Genomic DNA, 19,837 nt, shown 5'->3' with positions numbered 1-19,837 from the left:
ATATCCCTTGTCCTTAAAAAATAGTGGTTCATGCTTTCTGTGTTATCCCTATTTCATGTTTCTGATAATGGTACAGATTTAGATATTAATGCCTAGTTATAATGAGTCTATTATTTTTGACATAAATGTATTCTTTTCAATATTAGTAGTAAGAATGAAACACTTCCTGAAATTCTCAAATAGTCAAATACTATTCACAGACTTATTTTTTGTTAGAGAAGCTCTATCATTTTTATTTATGAAAAGTCAGTTATTTTAATATCAATATTTAAATATCCGGATCAATTGATACATTAATTTATAGTATCCATATTTTAAAGATACAGCTTTACTTGGGTCTGAATCAGTCATACTTTAAAATTTTATATTCTTGATCTTTCTTTCACTTAAGTGTGTATGATTCAGAAGTGCCTGGAATGTATTGGATTACAGCTAGGGTTAGTGTGTTTTGTGGAATTTTGTTTATGGAGGTTTTCCATCATTCAAGGGCAGTGGAAAGCTCCATTTTGTTGACACCTGCACACATGTGTCTAGATCCCTTTTTTTTGGAGCTGGGCACATCAGTACCATATTGTTTTCTTGGGTTTTTTTCTGCTAGGGATTCATGGTCTCTGGTTTTTACCTTTTTTATAAGAACTGCTTCTTTGTACTGTATCAAAGGCTTTAGTAAATTTATATGATTTTCTAGACACTCTCTCTGCTACTTCTGACTCTGCATTTATAGATGATGTAAATGCCTATGGACACTGAATTCTTCTTTGTTAGCTGGGCCTGGAGTTCCTGGGTCCTGGGAAGTATTTTACGGGCAATGTGTATTCAGTAGTTGAGTTTTTAAAAAGCTGCAATTTTATTCAACTCACCTACTCCCTTGTTGCAGCCCTGAATTGACCTGTTGATGCTTCAGTGCAGTTGTCATTCACCCTAAATATATGTGAAACTGACTTTGCAATGTTGATTTAACCCCACTTCCCAGTCTAGGGAAAATATTTCTTATGACTTGTACTGTTTTTTGTTTGCAACAAGTCAATACAAACAGGCTATGGATCTTAAGAAAAATGTATATTCACTTTTCATTCCCCATGCAAACTTCTTGAGTACCTATTAAATTCAAAGCATAATGTTAGGTTCCGTGACTATTGCCAAGAAATCTGAAATATAATAGAAAGTGTTAGATACTTTATTGTCCATATTATAGCAGTTAGCCATGGAGATTGATCACCTCCCTTTTGCTGCTCCTCTCCCACTGAATTCTGGAGTATATTCATATAGAGTCATTGTCATTTTAATTATAGGGCCATTCACTCTTGGGTCTGGAATTCCTCTGATAGAGCAAAAGTTAGAGAAAAAGCACAAAGATAAGTATCACATTTGGATATAAAAGTGTTTAATCTGTGCCTTAAAAAAATAAGAACATAGTGATGTTGGTATTTTTTAAAATGCAAATTAAATCTACTGTATCAGGGTAGTAGTTCTTAAAATAAATTATACTACCAGTTTTATTTAATGGCACCAAATACTAAACAGGAATTGGTGTGCTTTTATAGCTGAGTAATAACACAAGAATTTTCCATCTCTATTGCCTTTTTAAAAATTGGCAACAAGTTTTTGTGAAGAGATTGTAATGCTTTATAATATATATAGCCACAGTTATTAGAACAAGAATTTAAACTCTACTGAAATGTAACACTGTTGAGACTGAACCAATGAGGCAGTAATTTAGATCATGTGTACAGTGTTTGAGAGCATGGACCCTGTACTCATCCACTCCACCACTTACTAGCTGGATTACTTTGGCATATTTACTTAGCCATTCTAAGCATCAGTTTCCCTATTTGTAAAAAGGGATCTGAATTGTACTTGTTTCATATGGTTTTTATTAAGTTTAAATGAAACAATATAAAAAAAGCATCTGGGCCTTAGTAAGAATTCAATAATAAACAATCATTATTTTTACTATCTCTTAGAGATTTCTGTCCAATAGGGACCATACCCTGAATAGGTGTGAACTGAATTAATATGATTCTTCATCAGAAAGTTTATGTGTAGTAAGGAAAGAAACAGCAGTATGAAATAGTTGTAGAGGAACGGAATTGCAATAGCATAGCAGTCACTAGACCAGGAAGAATGTCAGTAGAGTTACTGCTATCATTACTGTAGTTACTGGGACACAGAATGAGAGCCCCATCCTCTAGGTGGCCTGAGTGTATTACCAGTGAATCAATATTCTCTGTTACTGTGCTCCCAATAAATACTCATAACTGAAAGCATTTTTGTGTGACTCTATGATATTTTTGGTATAGGCTCCCAACATATTTTGTTAGATTTATTCCTGTGTCTTATATTTTTTGCCTTTTTGAATGATGTCATTTGCATTGAAATTTTTAATTTCTGTCTGGCATACAAGAACATACTGGGTTTTTTTTTAAAGTGTATTTATTTATTTTTCTTGTTTAATGTTTATTTATTTTTGAGAGAGCATAAGCAGGGGAGGGGCAGAGAGAGGGGGACAAAGGATCCGAAGTGGGCTCTGAGCTGACAAGCTGACAGTAGTGAGTCTGATGTGGGGCTCGATCTCATCAACCATGAAATCATGACCTGAGCTGAAGTGAGGCTTTCAACCAACTGAGCCACCCAGGTGCCTCTTGTGTTTTTATTTTTAAGAGAGATTGTGCAAGTGAGGGAGGGGCATAGAGAGAAAGGGAGAGAGAGAATACCAAGCCGGCTCCACTCTGTCAGCAGAGCCCAGCACAGGGCTGGAACTCACAAACCCTGATCATGACCTGAGGTGAAATTAAGAATCAGTAGCTCAACCAACTGAGCCACCAGGCACCCCTCTAGTAACTTTTTTTTTTTTTTTTTGGATATTTTGTTTGGTATTAGTATAATCACTCAAGATTTCTTGGGGTTTTTATTTGCATTATCTATCTTTTCTATCCCATTATATTAAATCTATTGTATCTTTTAATCTTCCTATAAAGAACATATAGTTGTGTCTTGTTTTATAATCTAGTCTGGTAATTTTTGCCTTTTGATTAGGCTGTTTCATCTATTTACATTTAAAGTACTTACTGGTGGGGCACCTGGGTGGCTCAGTCAGTTGAGCATCTCACTTTGGCTCAGGTCACATTCTCACAGTTCATGCGTTTGAACCCTGCATGGGGCTCTATGCTGACCACTCAGAGCTTGGAGCTTTCTTCACATTCTGGGTCTCCCTCTCACTCTGCCCCTCTCCTGCTTGCATTCTGTCTCTCTCTCCCTCAAAAATAAGTAAACATTAAAAAAAAATGAAGTACTTTGTGGCAATGTGGCATTTGCATCTGTTGTTTTAGTTGTTTTACATATATATGTATATATATATATATACACGTATATATATATATATATATATACATATATATATGTATACACATGTATACACATGTATATATGTGTATATATATATACACATATATACATGTGTATACATATATACGTGTGTATATATATATACACATATATACATGTATATATATGTGTATATATATATATATATCTTATGTGGTTTCTGGTTCTATATCCCCCCTTTTTTAAAAGATATTTTTAGATTTTTTTTTCTTTAGTGGTTGCTCTGGGTATTAAAATAAATTTTTAGTTTAAAATAATCTAGATTGGATTAATACCAGTTTCATTTCAATAGCATACAAAAATTTTCTTCTAATATAGTTCTGTTTCTTTCTCCTCCTTTGTAATATTATGGTCATATAAATTACAGACTTGTACTTTATAAACCCATCAACACAGTTTTTATAATTACTTCATTTCACTGTTTCAAAAGAAGAAAGTGTTACAAAAATGATTATGTTGTTATTTACATTTACCTATGTAGGTTCTATTAGCACTGTTCTTCATTTCTTTATGTGGATTTGAACTACTCTCTACTATGCTTTCATAACAGACTAAAGGACTCTTTTATTTCTTATAGGGAAAGTATGCTAGTGAAAAGTTCTCTGCTTTTTTTTTGTTGTTGTTGTTTGGAATGTCATGTCTTCAAATTTTTGAAGGATAGTTTTTTCTGGGCGTAGAATTCTTGGTTAATAGCCTTGTCTTTTTTTTTTTTTTTTTTTTTAATATATGAAATTTACTGTCAAATTGGTTTCCATACAACACCCAGTGCTCATCCCAAAAGGTGCCCTCCTCAATACCCATCACCCACCCTGCCCTCCCTCCCACCCTGCCCTCCCTCCCACCCCCCATCAACCCTCAGTTTGTTCTCAGTTTTTAACAGTCTCTTATGCTTTGGCTCTCTCCCACTCTAACCTCTTTTTTTTTTTTTTTTTTCCTTCCCCTCCCCCATGGGTTTCTGTTATGTTTCTCAGGATCCACATAAGAGTGAAACCATATGGTATCTGTCTTTCTCTGTATGGCTTATTTCACTTAGCATCACACTCTCCAGTTCCATCCATGTTAATAGCCTTGTCTTTCAATGTCTTGAAGATGTCACCCCACTCTGTTCTATTCAGAGTCAGTTGTTCATTTTATTGAGCATCCCTTATATGAGTCTTTTTTCATCTTTCTACTTTCAAGTATCTCTCTCGATTTTTGAGAATTAGACTCTAACATATCTAATTCAGTATCTCTTTGAGTTTATCCTGTTTGGAATTTGTTGAGCTTCTTGAATGTGTAAATTGATTTTTTATTAAATATAGGAAGTTTAGACCATTATTTCTTCAAATGTACTTTCTGTCTTCTCCTCTGGGACTCCCTTTATGCATTTATTATTGTCTTGATGGTGTCCCACAGGCTTCTGAAACTATTCATTTTTCTTTTTTCCTTTTTCTTTCATCTCAGAGTTGATGACTTCTATTGATCTATTGTCAAATGTTCTGATTCTTTGTTTTGCCAGCTCAAATCATGGCTAAGTCCCTCTGGTGAATTTTTCATTATTATTATTTTCCTTTTAACTTGGGATTTTCTGTTTTTTAAAAAAGAATATTTATTTATTTATTCTTGAAAGAGAGAGAGAGAGAGAGAGGGAGAGGGAGAGAGAGAGAGAATGAATCCCAAACAGTCTCCATGCTGCCAGAGCAGAGCCTGACATGGGGCTTGAAATCACAAACCATGAGATCATGACCTTAGCCAAAACCAAAAGTCAGACACTTAACCAATTGAGCCACCCAGGTGCCCCATTTGGTTCTTTTTAATAACTTCCCTCTATTGATATTCGTATTTGGTTGGCAATTGTTCTTATGCTTCTCTTTAATATGTTAGATATAATTTTTCATTAGTTAAATGTATTTATAATGACTGCTTTAAAATGTTTTTCTAATGAGTACAACTTAGGGGATTCCTTGGGTACTGTTTCTAATGACTGCCTTTTAACCTTTGTGTATAGGCCATGCTTATGTGTTTCTTTCATGTCTCATAATACTTTGAAAACTAGAATTTTCTAGTTGAAAACTAGAATTAAAAAAAATTTTAAGGGGAACCTGGGTGGCTCAGTTGGTTAATCCTCTGACTTCAGCTCAGGTCATGATCTCATGGTCAGTGCGTTCAAGCTTGGCATCGGGCTCTGTGCTGACAGCTCAGAGCCTGGAGCCTGCTTCGGATTCTGTGTCTCCCTCTCTCTATGCCCCCCCCCCCCACACTTGTTCTCAGTCTCTCAAAAATGAATAAACATTAAATTTTTTTAAAAAAATATCTATTTATTTTTGGGGTGCCTGGATAGTTCAGTCAGTTAAGTGTCTGACTTCTGCTCAGGTGATGATCTCACCATTCGTGGGTTCAAGCCCCATGTTGGGCTCTGTGCTGACAGCTCAGAGCCTGGAGCTTCCTTCAGATTCTGTCTCCCTCTCTCTCTTCCCGTCCCCTGCTTGTGCTCTGTCTCTCTCTCAAAACTAAACATCAAAAAAAAAAAAAAAAAAAAAAAAAAAGAAAGTATGACTTAAAACATAATAAATATCTATTTATTTTTGAGAGAGAAAGCAAGCAAGCAGGAGAGGGGAAGGAAGAGAGAGAGGGAGACAGAGAATCCAAAGCAGATGCCACACTGTCAGTGAAGAGCCTAATGTGGGGCTTGAACTTATGAACCCTGAGATCATGACCTGAACCGAAACCAAGAGTCAGACGCTTAACCGACTCAGCCACCCAGGCGCCTTGAAAACTAGAAGTTTTAAATAATAGTATGTGGCAGGTTTTGTTGTTGCTGCTGTTTATGTTGTTGTTGTTTCTATTGCTGTGGTTTGTTTGGTAACTTTCCTGAAGTAATTCTGCCGGCTGTATTCTTTAATCTGTGCAGTTACTGAAGTCATGACTTGATTATCTTTGTGGTCAGCCAATGATTGAGCAGATATTTCACTAAATACTTTGTACCGATGTCTCCCACCCTTTCTGAGGGACTCTGTGTTTATGTTTGGGTGTGCCTTTAACATTCTGGTAGTTTAAAGCTTTTCCTGAGGCTTCACTCCCTTCTTGTGTAGAGCCTCAGTGTTTCAGTTGAGAGATTAGGGTGTAGGGTTTTTTTGTCTTTTGTTTTTTTGTTTTTTGTTTTTCCTGAACATGAAAACAACTTTGTGTTTGTATGTGAAATTGTAAATGCTCAGGAATATGTTGGAGCTTTTCAAAGTCCTGTATGGGCATCTCATTTCCAGATTTTCCTTTTAAGTTTCTTGGCCAGTCTCAGGTTTGCCAAAGCTAGTATCACCACTGCAGGAAACTATCATGTTAAGTAATTGTTGCTGATACTGTTTGATAAATAACCTGGGGATGAGGATTTTCCTAATGAGGAAAATCTGAGTTCAAATAAATATAAGCCCTGGGAATGGAGATTTTTCCAGACAACTGTCAGGCAGGTCTCCATTCTCTGGAATGGGGCTTTTGTGGAGGTCCAATCCTGTTATGGACCCACTAGTGCCTTCAGGCTGCTGATCTTACAGCTACCATGCTTGCAAACCTGATGTTTTTTTAAGGCTACTGTGGAGTGGGGAGAAGAGGAAGGGAACAGAACAAGTTGAAATGCTGCAAAGCTGTGTTATTAAGTGATTTTTCTTGTATGAACACACCTCGGATTGTTGCAAGCTTTGCTTAATTTCCAGAAATAGAAAAAAGTTTATTTTGACAATTTTTCATTGCTTTTATAAAGGAATGGATTTTGGGGGTATCCTTTATCTACCATTCTCCTGGTGGGAAGCATTAATATATTTTTTTTAACAACTGTGTTTCTCTGAAAAAGTTCTGTAGCAGAACACAATTTGGCAGGTGTTCCAGAGAACATATTCTTGTAGGAGTATTTTCTATATTATTTTCTTGGCACACATTCAGTCCAAATAAGTAATTTAAATGTGAAGTCCAAATCCAGGTGATGTATCTTATATTTACAAATTTTTAATGGAAATCGTTTCCACTTAGAGCCTAGTCTAAGGCAAATTTGAGTCTTTGTTGTTTTCACATGCTAGTTTTTTCGAAATCACCCTTTCAGTGAGTATGGCCACAGACTCAAATGGCCTCCATTATAGAAAACTGGGTTGCATCACACACTATTCTCTTTCCTCTCCAAATATCACATGATCACAGTTCTTAAGATGATCTGTACTTTCAAGGATTTTTTTTTATATGAAATTTATTGTCAAATTGGTTTCCATACAACACCCAGTGCTCATCCCAACAGGTACCCTCCTCAATACCCATCACCCACCCACCCCTCCCTCCCACCCCCCCACCCCCCATAAATCCTCAATTTGTTCTCAATTTTAAGGAGTCTCTTATGTTTTGGCTCCCTCCCTCTCTAACCATTGTTTTTTCCTTCCCCTCCCCCGTGTTCTTCTGTTAAATTTCTTAGGATCCACATAGGAGTGAAAACATATGGAATCTGTCCTTCTCTGTATGACTTATTTCACTTAGCATCACACTCTCCAGTTCCATCCACGTTGCTACAAAAGGCCATATTTCATTCTTTCTCATTGCCACGTAGTATTCCATTTTGTACATAAACCATAATTTCTTCATCCATTCGTCAGTTGATGGACATTTAGGCTCTTTCCATAATTTGGCTATTGTTGAGAGTGCTGCTATAAACATTGGGGTACAAGTGCCCCTATGCATCAGTACTCCTGTATCCCTTGGGTGAATTCCTAGTAGTGCTACTGCTGGGTCATAGGGTAAGTCTATTTTTAATTTTTTGAGGAACCTCCACACTGTTTTCCAGAGTGGCTGCACCAATTTGCATTCCCACCAACCGTGCAAGAGGGTTCCCATTTCTCCTCATCCTCTCCAGTGTCTATAGTCTCCTGATTTGTTCATTTTGGCCACTCTGACTGGTGTGAGGTGGTACCTGAGTGTGGTTTTGATTTGTATTTCCCTGATGAGGAGCGACGTTGAGCATCTTTTCATGTGCCTGTTGGCCATCTGGATGTCTTCTTTAGAGAAGTGTCTATTCATGTTTTCTGCCCATTTCTTCACTGGATTATTTGTTTTTCGGATGTGGAGTTTGGTGAGCTCTTTGTAGATTTTGGATACTGGCCCTTTGTCTGATATGTCATTTGCAAATATCTTTTCCCATTCCATTGGTTGAATTTTAGTTTTGTTGGTTGTTTCCTTTGCTGTGCAGAAGCTTTTTATCTTCATGAGGTCCCAATAGTTCATTTTTGCTTTTAATTCCCTTGCCTTTGGGGATGTGTCAAGTAAGAAATTGCTGTGGCTGAGGTCAGAGAGTTTTTTTTTCCTGCATTCTCTTCTAGGGTTTTGATGATTTCCTGTCTCACATTCAAGTTCTTTATCCATTTTGAGTTTGTTTTTGTGAATGATGTAAGAAACTGGTCTAGTTTCATCCTTCTGCACGTTGCTGTCCAGTTCTCCCAGCACCATTTGTTAAAGAGACTGTCTTTTTTCCATTGGATGTTCTTTCCTGCTTTGTCAAAGATTAGTTGGCCATACGTTTATGGGTCTAGTTCTGGGGTTTCTATTCTATTCCATTGGTCTATGTGTCTGTTTTTGTGCCAATACCATGCTGTCTTGATGATGACAGCTTGGTAGTAGAGGCTAAAGTCTGGGATTGTGATGCCTCCTGCTTTGGTCTTCTTCTTCAAAATTACTTTGGCTATTTGGGTCCTTTTGTAGTTTCATACAAATTTTAGGATTGCTTGTTCTAGGTTTGAGAAGAATGCTGGTGTAATTTTGATTGGGATTGAATTGAATGTGTAGATAGCTTTAGGTAGTATTGACATTTTGACAATATTTATTCTTCCAATCCATGAGCATGGAATGTTTTTCCATTTCTTTATATCTTCTTCAATTTCCTTCATAAGCTTTCTGTAGTTTTCAGCATACAGATCTTTTACATCTTGGGTTAGGTTTATTCCTAGGTATTTTATGATTATTGGTGCAACTGTGAATGGGATCAGTTTCTTTATTTGTCTTTCTGTTGCTTCATTGTTAGTGTATAAGAATGCAACTGATTTCTGCACATTGATTTTGTATCCTGCAACTTTGCTGAATTCATGTATCAGTTCTAGCAGACTTTTGGTGGAGTCTATCGGATTTTCCATGTATAATATCATGTCATCTGCAAAAAGCGAAAGCTTGACTTCATCTTTTACAATTTTGATGCCTTTGATTTCCTTTTGTTGTCTGATTGCTGATGCTAGGACTTCCAACACTATGTTAAACAGCATTGGTGAGAGTGGACATCTCTGTCGTGTTCCTGGGTCTCAGGGAAAAAGCTCTCAGTTTTTCCCCATTCAGTATATTAGCTGTGGGCTTTCATGATGTTTAAGTATGTTCCTTCTATCCCGACTTTCTCGAGGGTTTTTATTAAGAAAGTGTGCTGAATTTTGTCAAATGCTTTTTCTGCATCAATTGACAGGATCATATGGTTCTTTTTTTTTTCTTTTATTAATGTGATTTATCACGTTGATTGATTTACGAATGTTGAACCAGCCCTGCAGTCCAGGAATGAATCCCACTTGATCATGGTGAATAATTCTTTTTATAAGCTGTTGAATTCGATTTGCTAGTATCTTATTGAGAAATTTTGCATCCATATTTATCAGGGATATTGGCCTGTAGTTCTCTTTTTTTACTGGGTCTCTGGTTTAGGAATCAAAGTAATGCTGGCTTCATAGAATGAGTCTGGAAGTTTTCCTTCCCTTTCTATTTTTTGCAATAGCTTGAGAAGGATAGGTATTATCTCTGCTTTAAATGTCTGGTAGAATTCCCCTGGCAAGCCATGTAGTCCTGGACTCTTATTTGTTGGGCGATTTTTGATAACTGATTCAATTTCTTCACTGGTTATGGGTCTGTTCAAGCTTTCTATTTCTTCCTGTTTGAGTTTTGGAAGTGTGTGGGTGTTTAGGAATTTGTCCATTTCTTCCAGGTTGTCCAGTTTGTTCTCATATAATTTTTAATAGTATTCCCTGATAATTGCTTGTATTTCTGAAGGATTGGTTGTAATAATTCCATTTTCATTCATGATTTTATCTATTTGGGTCATCCCACTTTTCTTTGTGAGAAGCCTGGTTAGAGGTTCATCAATTTCATTTATTTTTTCAAAAAAACAACTCTTGGTTTTATTGATCTGCTCTACAGTTTTTTTTAGATTCTGTATTGTTAATTTCTGCTCTGATCTTTATTATTTCTCTTCTTCTGCTGGGTTTTGGGTGTCTTTGCTGCTCTGATTCTATTTCCTTTAGGTGTGCTGTTAGATTTTGTATTGGGGATTTTTCTTGGTTCTTGAGATAGGCCTGGATTGCAATGTATTTCCCTCTCAGGACTGCCTTCGCTGCATCCCAAAGCGTTTGGATTATTGTATTTACATTTTCATTTGTTTCCATATATTTCTTAATTTCTTCTCTAATTGCCTGGTTGACCCATTCATTCTTTAGTAGGGTGTTCTTTAACCTCCATGCTTTTGGAACTTTTCCAGACTTTTTCTTGTGGTCGATTTCAAGCTTTATCACATTGCGGTCTGAAAGTATGCATGGTATGATCTCAATTCTTGTATACTTATGAAGGGCTGTTTTGTGACACAGTATGTGGTCTATCTTGGAGAAGGTTCCATGTGCACTTGAGAAGAAAGTATATTCTGTTGCTTTGGGATGCAGAGTTCTAAATATATCTCTCAAGTCCATCTGAGCCAATGTATCATCCAGGGCCCTTGTGTCTTTATTGACTGTGTCTAGATGATCTATCCAATGTTGTAAGTGGGGTATTAAAGTCCCCTGCAGTTACCACATTCTTATCAATAAGGTTGCTTATGTTTGTGCGTAATTGTTTTATATATTTGGGGGCTCCCGTATTAGGCGCATAGACTTTTATAATTGTTAGCTCTTCCTGATGGATAGACCCTGTGATTATTATATAATTCCCTTCTTCATCTCTTGTTACAGCCTTTAATTTAAAGTCTACTTTGTCTCATATAAGTATGGCTCCTCCAACTTTCTTTTGACGTCCAGTAGCATGATAGATAGTTCTCCATCCCCTCACTTTCAATCTGAAGGTATCCTCAGGTCTAAAGTGAGTCTCTTGTAGACAGCAAAAAGATGGGTCTGGTTTTTTTATCCATTCTGATACCCTATGTCTTTTGGTTGGAGCATTTAATCCATTTACATTCAGTGTTATGATGGAAAGATATGGGTTTAGAGTCATTGTGATGTCTGTAGTTCATGCTTGTAGTGATGTCTCTGGTACTTTGTCTCACAGGGTCCCCCTTAGGATCTCTTGTAGGGCTGGTTTAGTGGTGATGAATTCCTTCAGTTTTTGTTTGTTTGGGAAGACCTTTATCTTTCCTTCTATTCCAAATGACAGACTTGCTGGATAAAGGATTCTCGGCTGCATATTTTTTCTGTTCATCACATTGATGATTTCCGGCCATTCCTTTCTGGCCTGCCAAGTTTCAGTAGAGAGATCAGTCACGAGTCTTATCAGTCTCCCTTTATGTGTTAGAGCATGTTTATCCCTAGCTGCTTTCAGAATTCTCTCTTTATCCTTGTATTTTGCCAGTTTCACTATGATATGTCATGCAGAAGATTGATTCAAGTTACGTCTGAAGGGGGTTCTCTGTGCCTCTTGGATTTCAATGGCTTTTTCCTTCCCCAGTTCAGGGAAGTTCTCAACTATGATTTCTTCAAGTATACCTTCAGCACCTTTCCCTCTTTCTTCCTCCTCTGGAATCCCAATTATGCATATGTTATTTTGTTTAATTATGTCACTTAGTTCTCTAAGTCTCCCTTGATGGTCCTGGATTTTTTTTATCTCTTTTTCTCAGCTTCTTTTTTCATAATTTTATCTTCTAATTCACCTATTCTCTCCTCTGCCTCTTCAATCCGAGGTGTGGTCGCCTCCATTTTGTTTTGCAGCTCAGTTATAGCATTTTTTAGCTCCTCCTGTTTCTTAGTCCCTTGATCTCTGTAGTAATAGAATCTCTGCTGTCCTCTATACTTTTTCAAGCCCAACGATTAATTTTATGACTATTATTTTAAATTCATTTTCTGCTATATTGCTTAAATCGTTTTTGATCAGTTAGTTAGCTGTTGCTACTTCCTGGAGTTTCTTTTGAGGAGAATTCTTCTGTTTTGTCATTTTGGATAGTCCCTGGAATGGCGGGGAATTACAGGGCTCTTCCCCTGTGTTGTCTGGAGTAACTTGCATTGGTGGGCGGGGCCACAGTCAGACCTGATGTGTGCCCCCAGCCCACCACTGGGACCACAGTCAGACTGGTGTGTAGCTTATCTTCCCCTCTCCCAGGGGCATGACTCACTGTGGAATGGTGTGGCCTCTGTCTGGGCTACTTGCACACTGCCAGGCATGTGGTGCTGCTTCGATGGGGTCTGGCGTATTAGCTGAGGTGGATCCGCAAGGTGCACAGGGGCAGGAGGGGTAGGCTCAGCTTGCTTTGCCTTCGGTGGTCTGTTTCGGGAGGGGCCCTGTGGCACCGGGAGGGAGGCAGACCCATCGGAGGGATGGAACCACAGAAGCACAGTGTTGGGTGTTTGTGCGGTGCAAGCAAGTTCGTGAAGGGAACTGGTTCCCTTTGGGATTTTGGCTGGGGGATGGGGTGAGGGAGATGGCACTTCCTGTGCCTTTGTTCCCTGCCAAGCTGAGCTCTGTCTTCAGGGCTCAATAATTCTCCCTCCCATTGTCCTTTAGCCCTCCCGCTCTCGGAGCAGAGCTGTTGACTTATAACATTCCAGATAATAAGTCTTGCTGGCTGTCAGAACACACTCCATCTGGCCCCTCTGCTTTTGCAAGCCAGACTTGGGGGCTCTGCCTTGCAGGTGGGCTGGCTGCCCGTCTACTGCACTGGCTTCCTCCCGCCAGTCCGTGTAGCACGCACCGCCTCTCCGTCCTTCCTACCCTCTTCCCTGGGCCTCTCATCTACGCTTGGCTCCAGAGAGTCCATTCTGCTAGTCTTCTGGTGGTTTTCTGGGTAAATTAGGCAGATGTGGGTGGAATCTAAGTGATTAGCAGGACGTGGTGAGCCCAGTGTCCTCCTACGCCACCATCTTTCAACCTTAGGTCAAGGATTTGTTCTTTTTAAGGGTAGCCACTACCTGCTTCAATAATGCTGCTTGTTGGTTCCTCACTCCATTCATACTCACATGATCACTGTTATCATAATCAATGCCTCTGCTGACACTCTTGATTCTTACTACACAATCATGTATCAATCCAGAGGTCAGGTTTTTGGATGGTTTGGTATATGCTTACTCAGTTTTGTTTTTGTTTGTTTGCTTATTTTTCTTTATGCTCTTTATTGGAATTCTGAGAATACTGAATTCTATATAAACTAGAGTAGTCTGTGATTGTTATGCAACACATATGTCCATCTATGACATAGCATAATTGTCCTAAAAACATCATACATCTTGGGCTCACCCAGGAAAAAATGAGGAGAATAAAGGTAATAAATACAACTTTCTATCCTAATCTATATCCTTCTGGCCCCTAAGTGTTCAAGGCTTTGAATTCTCTTTGTATAAAGACTGAACTAATTTTTGGTTCTATTTATCTCCTTAATTGTGTATCTTTTTTTTTTTCTTCACTATTTGGACTCCTGCCTCATTCATGATCATATTCCTGAAGATAATAATAACTAACTTTGGCATTACCTTCAACTTTCATTTGTTTTTTCCAACAACTTTTTGAGAGACGAACTATTATGAAACCCATTTCATAACTGAAGAAATGCATTTAGTACATTTAAATAACTTGGCTAGGTATATGAACACCAATCTGTAGAGTCAGCATTCAGAATCTTGTCTTTTACTTTAACATCTCACATGACATTATTTTTCTCTCAGAATACAAAAATAATGGAGGATAAATCAAATCAAACCAAAAGAGACAATATGTTTATTTAGAGTGGAAAGAAAGTGGTAACACTGTGTTTATTCACAGATGATATGATTATGTAGAAAACCCAAGGAAATTGGGGCGCCTGGGTGGCTCAGTCAGTTGGGCAGCTGACTTCCGCTCAGGTCATGATCTTGCGGTCCCTGAGTTCGAGCCCTGTGTCAGGCTCTGTGCTGACAGCTCAGAGCCTGGAGCCTGTTTCAGATTCTGTGTCTCCCTCTCTCTGACCCTCCCCTGTTCATGCTCTGTCTCTCTCTGTCTCAAAAAAAAAAAAAAACAAAAAACAAAAAAAACCCCGAAAACCCAAGGAAATATACCCCCAAAATCTGGGGTATTGGTGTCTAATAATAATCGGTTTAGCAAGGGGGCAACAGACAAACTCAAAATACGTTAATCACTTATATTTTTATACCAGATAATATATAAAAACTTTTAAAATCCTATTCATAATAGCATCAGACATATGAAATATGTATGACTAAGTCTGACAAAAGGTATTAAAGACCTGCATACAGAAAAATATAAAGCACTATTTAAAGTAAATATCTAAGTAAATGGAGAGGTGTACCATTTACAGATTGGAAGACTCAATATTGTTGAGATGTAAATTCTCCCCAAATTGATGTAAAGATTTAACACAATTCCAATCAAATCCCAACAGGAATCTTTGTGAGACTAGACAAACTAAAATTAATAATTAATAATTAATTTTCAGGCAGACTTAAAATTAATGGGGTAATGCAAAATACCTAAATTAGACAAAATAAATGTGTAAAAAAAGAAGAATAAAGTTGAAGAACAAATACTATCTAATGTCAAGACACTATAAAGCTATTTTAACCATAGAGTTTTGGTACTGACAAAGATAGATAAATAGGTAAAAGAAACAGGATGGAAAGTCCAGAAACAGATACACGCATATATGAACAAATAGTTTTTGAAAAGGTGCAAAGTCAATTTAGTGGAGAAAGAACAGCGTTCATCAAATGATGCTCAGTTGACTAACCACGTGCAAAATAACCCAAACCAAACCAAAACAAACATTGTTCCATAATATACATCATATGTTATAATGAACTCAAAATGAATCATTGGCCTAAATACAAAGTGAAAACTATAAAACTCATAGAAAAAAAGATAGGAAAACTTTTGTGACTTTGGGTTAGCAAAGAATTCTCATATATGGCAAGACAAACATACACATAAGAGAAAAAAGATACGTTGGATTTCATTAAAAATTAAAAGTTTCTACTTTTCAAAAGATTCTCTTAAGAGAATGAAAAGATAAGCCACAGACTCATAGAAAATATTTGTAAAGCATATATATGATAAAGGACTTGTATTCAGAATCTGTAAAGAACTCTTAAAACTTAATAAGAAATCATACAAGCTTATAAAAAACTGGGTAAAAAAATTGAATAGACACTTTAGTAACCATCAATGGTTGCCTAGGCATGGTGTGGAAATTATACATAGTCAAGAAGAAACTTTTGGGGGTGATGAATATGTTTATTAGCAATTGTAATGATTTCAAGAGATTTGCATTTATAAAAATTTATTAAATTGCACATTTTAATATATGCAGTTTATTGTATATAAATCAAATCTAAATAAAGCTGTTAAAAAAGAAAATATTTAAATCTATATTTTGAGGAACTGACCAAAAGAAAAAAATCTTAAATAATTCTAGAATTATTCTAAGCAAATAGTCGAATACTTTCTTCATGTAATATTACTTATTTTTTGTGTCTTGGGATGAGTGGGATTTAGTTCCTGACTTGAAAGATCTATGAAGAGAATTATTATAGCTCTTTTCAGGGAAAGATTACTATATTTTTAGTTCAGAATTACCTCCAGGGAACCGGGAGCCAACCTATCCCAATGACGCCTTACACACTGATAAAGAAGCTGATCTGATAGACGTCAAAAACAGGAGGTAACTTGTTGGATGAAGATTGCTACTAGCATGATATACTTGGGGGAAAAAACAACCCTTCAGCTTCAGTAGTTGCTCGTGTAATTGAGCTCACCTGTGGGAAGAATATAAGTAGTTCGGATAGTTAACATTGATTTATAGATCTCTTCTCTTCCTTTCTCCATGCAGGAAGACAGGTTTCTCTCTACTATAAAAAATAATAATAATAAAAGAAAAAGAAAAATTATAGCAAACTCAGAGGGTATTTCAGGAGCTAGAATGAAATAAGCAGAATATACTTTCCATTGGTTCCTTATAAGAGGTAAAGACAAAATATTTGCAGCATATATTGGACAGCAACTTTTAGTATCAATACTGCATGAAACAAATGAAAGTCAATTAAAAAAAGAGAACAACCAAACAAGAAACTGATAAAAAAGTATATACATTATATGATTTAGGTGAAAGAAGAAATACAAGTAGCCAGTAAATATGTGACAAAGTTCTACAAGCTCAGGAGTATACCAGTAAACAATTATGTGTTCTTTTCTCCTATCAGTTTGGCAGAAGTTAAACACACACACACACACACACACACACACACACACACACACACACACGAATGTGTATGCACACTGCATTACTAACTTCAATGATGTTTATACTGCTACACGATACACCCATGTGTTTTAGTTCTGTTGCAGAGGTGTTAGCCACTATCATGGGTTGTAGCCACTGTATCCTGAATCATTTTTCATTAGGATTTGGGGAGGCTTCAATCATAAAGAAACCATGTATCAAGGCTGAATTTCTAGCCTCAAAGTCTCCCTCATTCGGAAAGAATCCTTGGTTCCTAAACTGAGGAATATGATCATTCAGAGTTTTCTATTTTTTAGCAGAGGATAGCTGCCAGAAAATAAATGCCAATTATATATAACTATAGTGAAGGCTTAGTCTTTATTGCAAGTATTGCCAGATTTTGGAAAAAGTTGTAAGTGCTTACTGTCTGTCCTCTGTGAAATAAGATGAAGAACAGAATAGGATTTTGACATGATCCAAAAATAGCATCAAATATCTTGATTGGTATTATATCTTACTTAACATTGCTGACATGCTGAATTTTAAACATTAATTTTGGCTCATGCGGTAATAAAACATATATTTTACAAGTCAAAATACAATGTCTTTTGTTAAAAAGATGGAAGTTAAGAGTCAGAAAAAAAGAATAAGATCAAATGCTGTTTCTCATTAATCTTGAGGGTAAATTTATAAAGGAGGAAGCAAATAATTTTTTAAATAGCTCAGAAAACCTTTCCATCACCTTGTATATCTGATAATTTCTAAGAGTGCACTTGAGATTCAATGCAAGTGGTATGTTCAGTTAAAAATTAGTCTCTATTATATACTAGTTCTTTCTCATTAACTTTCCATACTGTAGACAATCAGTCCCCAGTTATTTTTGTGCTGTTCATTGTACACTAGACCTCAACTTATAACTCACATTTGATTGCTTATTGCACACTTTAGACTTACTTGAGTTTTTACCAGTTTCAAACTATTTTTGTAAGTGAAAATTAAGATGAAAACTCCAAACAGTTCTGATATAAAAACTTAAGTTCCACATTTTTTGAAAAATTAGCTAAAGTAGTATAAAATCTATTTTTGTGAATCTGCTAAGAAAGTTATAATAATTTATTGCCACATGCAAAGATAACTAACATTGAAGTCCATAGTGATTAACCCATTTCCCATTATTACACGAAGCATGTTAATGTTCTGAAAATCATGGACACATATCAACATTAAGTTGGGGGAAGTTTGGCTTGGGAGAGAAGAAAAAATTAGAAGGGTGGGGGCATTCCAGAGTTAAAATCTGAAATAGCTACTTCCCTATTTGCATCATGTTTATAAATAATCCAAATAGTTACAGACTTTTCTTAAGAATGCAATGAATGTTATCAGAAAGGATTGTGGATAATTGTTAGTTGATTAATAGAGTGGTAAAGGAATGCTTTCAGATGATCAATAAAAGGGTGTTGAAGAGTTTTGAAGAATAGAGACCTTCAAATATTGGCTTTGGAATCCAGATCAGGATGGTGACATCATGGATACTTAGGGGAGTTACAAAAAATAAAGATTTTTGAGACTTACTACAAAATATTCTCATTAAGGAATATTGGAAGGAAGTTGGGCCCCATGGATCTGTAATTTTAAAATGTATCCAGGTTACTATGATCTTTAGAATACTAACCTTGAGAGATGTTAAAACTTTTTCTAAACCATATGGTTGTGCAGACACTTTGCATAATTTTTTCTTACTTGAGTATAAACTTTCTTCTTTAAGCATCTCAAAGAACTGTTATTTTATGGGACACATTTTGAGAAATGCTTTTCACAGGGTTAAAACTATTTGCTGTGGCTATGAGACTTGGTGAAAATTGGGCAGTTATAAACAGGTTTAAATATAATAGAGATAGGGGAGTGCATGTATAAATACTATTCTCTACAGAGTCTAAAGAAAAGAGACCCAGGTGGAACATGAGCAATTAGAATGTAAAATCAAATAAAGGCCAAAATGTGATTTTGTCTGTGAGGATGACAAAATTACAATACGGGCTTAAAATCAGAACTGGTCATTCTTTCTAGAAGCAGTCTCAGGAGGCAACCAATTTAAAGGTCCCTCAGCTGTGTAATAGGTTCTGTAGGGATGAGTGGGAATCTGTGAATCTGTCCCTGTCTCCTGTGAGTTTGCAGTGGAATCCTAGTGCAAAGGACAGTATTGGCAAATACTGTTGGAATCAAAGGAAGACGAGTCAGCCACTGCCACTTTGCTTGGTTACAAAGTGCTTCAACTAAGACCCAATATCCAATCACGTAAAAACTCCTAAAACTTTTGTGAATATAACATTACCATGAAGAACTAGGAAGGAGAGGGGTTGTAGAGCTACATGTTAGAAATAAGAGTAGTGGCGAGTTGTTTCAGGAGCTTTCCAAGCAAGATGGTCCTTGCCATTTCCCTTCCTTCTCCATTCCTTTGCTTTCTTCCTCCTCTCTTCTTCTCGCCTACCCCTTCTTTTATTTCCTTTTTTACCCCTTTTCTTGTCATGCTTATGTGCCAGGAATATCTCCGGAGTGGCCAGGAGAAAATCCATAGGTTGTTGCCTAGAGGAAAGGATTCCTTGACAATGTTTAACTCCATTTGCTGTGATTGTGCATTCTCTAAACAAGTCTGGCCTGACATGTGTTCTCCCAGCTGAGCCTTCCACTATACATACTTCCCCTGTATTCTCACAATACCTTCTGAAACCTCTGTATTTGTATTTACAAATTTGAATTATGATTACAGTATACATGTGTATACTGTATAAAAATCTTTAAAAATAGATTTTTAGTTCATTAAAACAGGGGTTGCATTCCTTCACATTTTATTCCCAGTAGTGCTAGGTACATTATATGTACTCAGAAATTATAGTCTCAACTTGGGTAAATAAAATAAATAAAAGAGAGAAGTTTGTGAAAACAGTTCATCCAGATTCTTAGACCAGTAATATTTGCCCATAATCAGTTGTCAATCGCTTAGCACATGCTTGAAAATGACTT

This window comes from Panthera onca, chromosome D3, assembly GCF_046562875.1.
Source record: "Panthera onca isolate mPanOnc1 chromosome D3, mPanOnc1 haplotype 2, whole genome shotgun sequence".
Taxonomy (NCBI): domain Eukaryota; kingdom Metazoa; phylum Chordata; class Mammalia; order Carnivora; family Felidae; genus Panthera; species Panthera onca.
Note: the sequence above shows the minus strand (reverse complement) of the source record.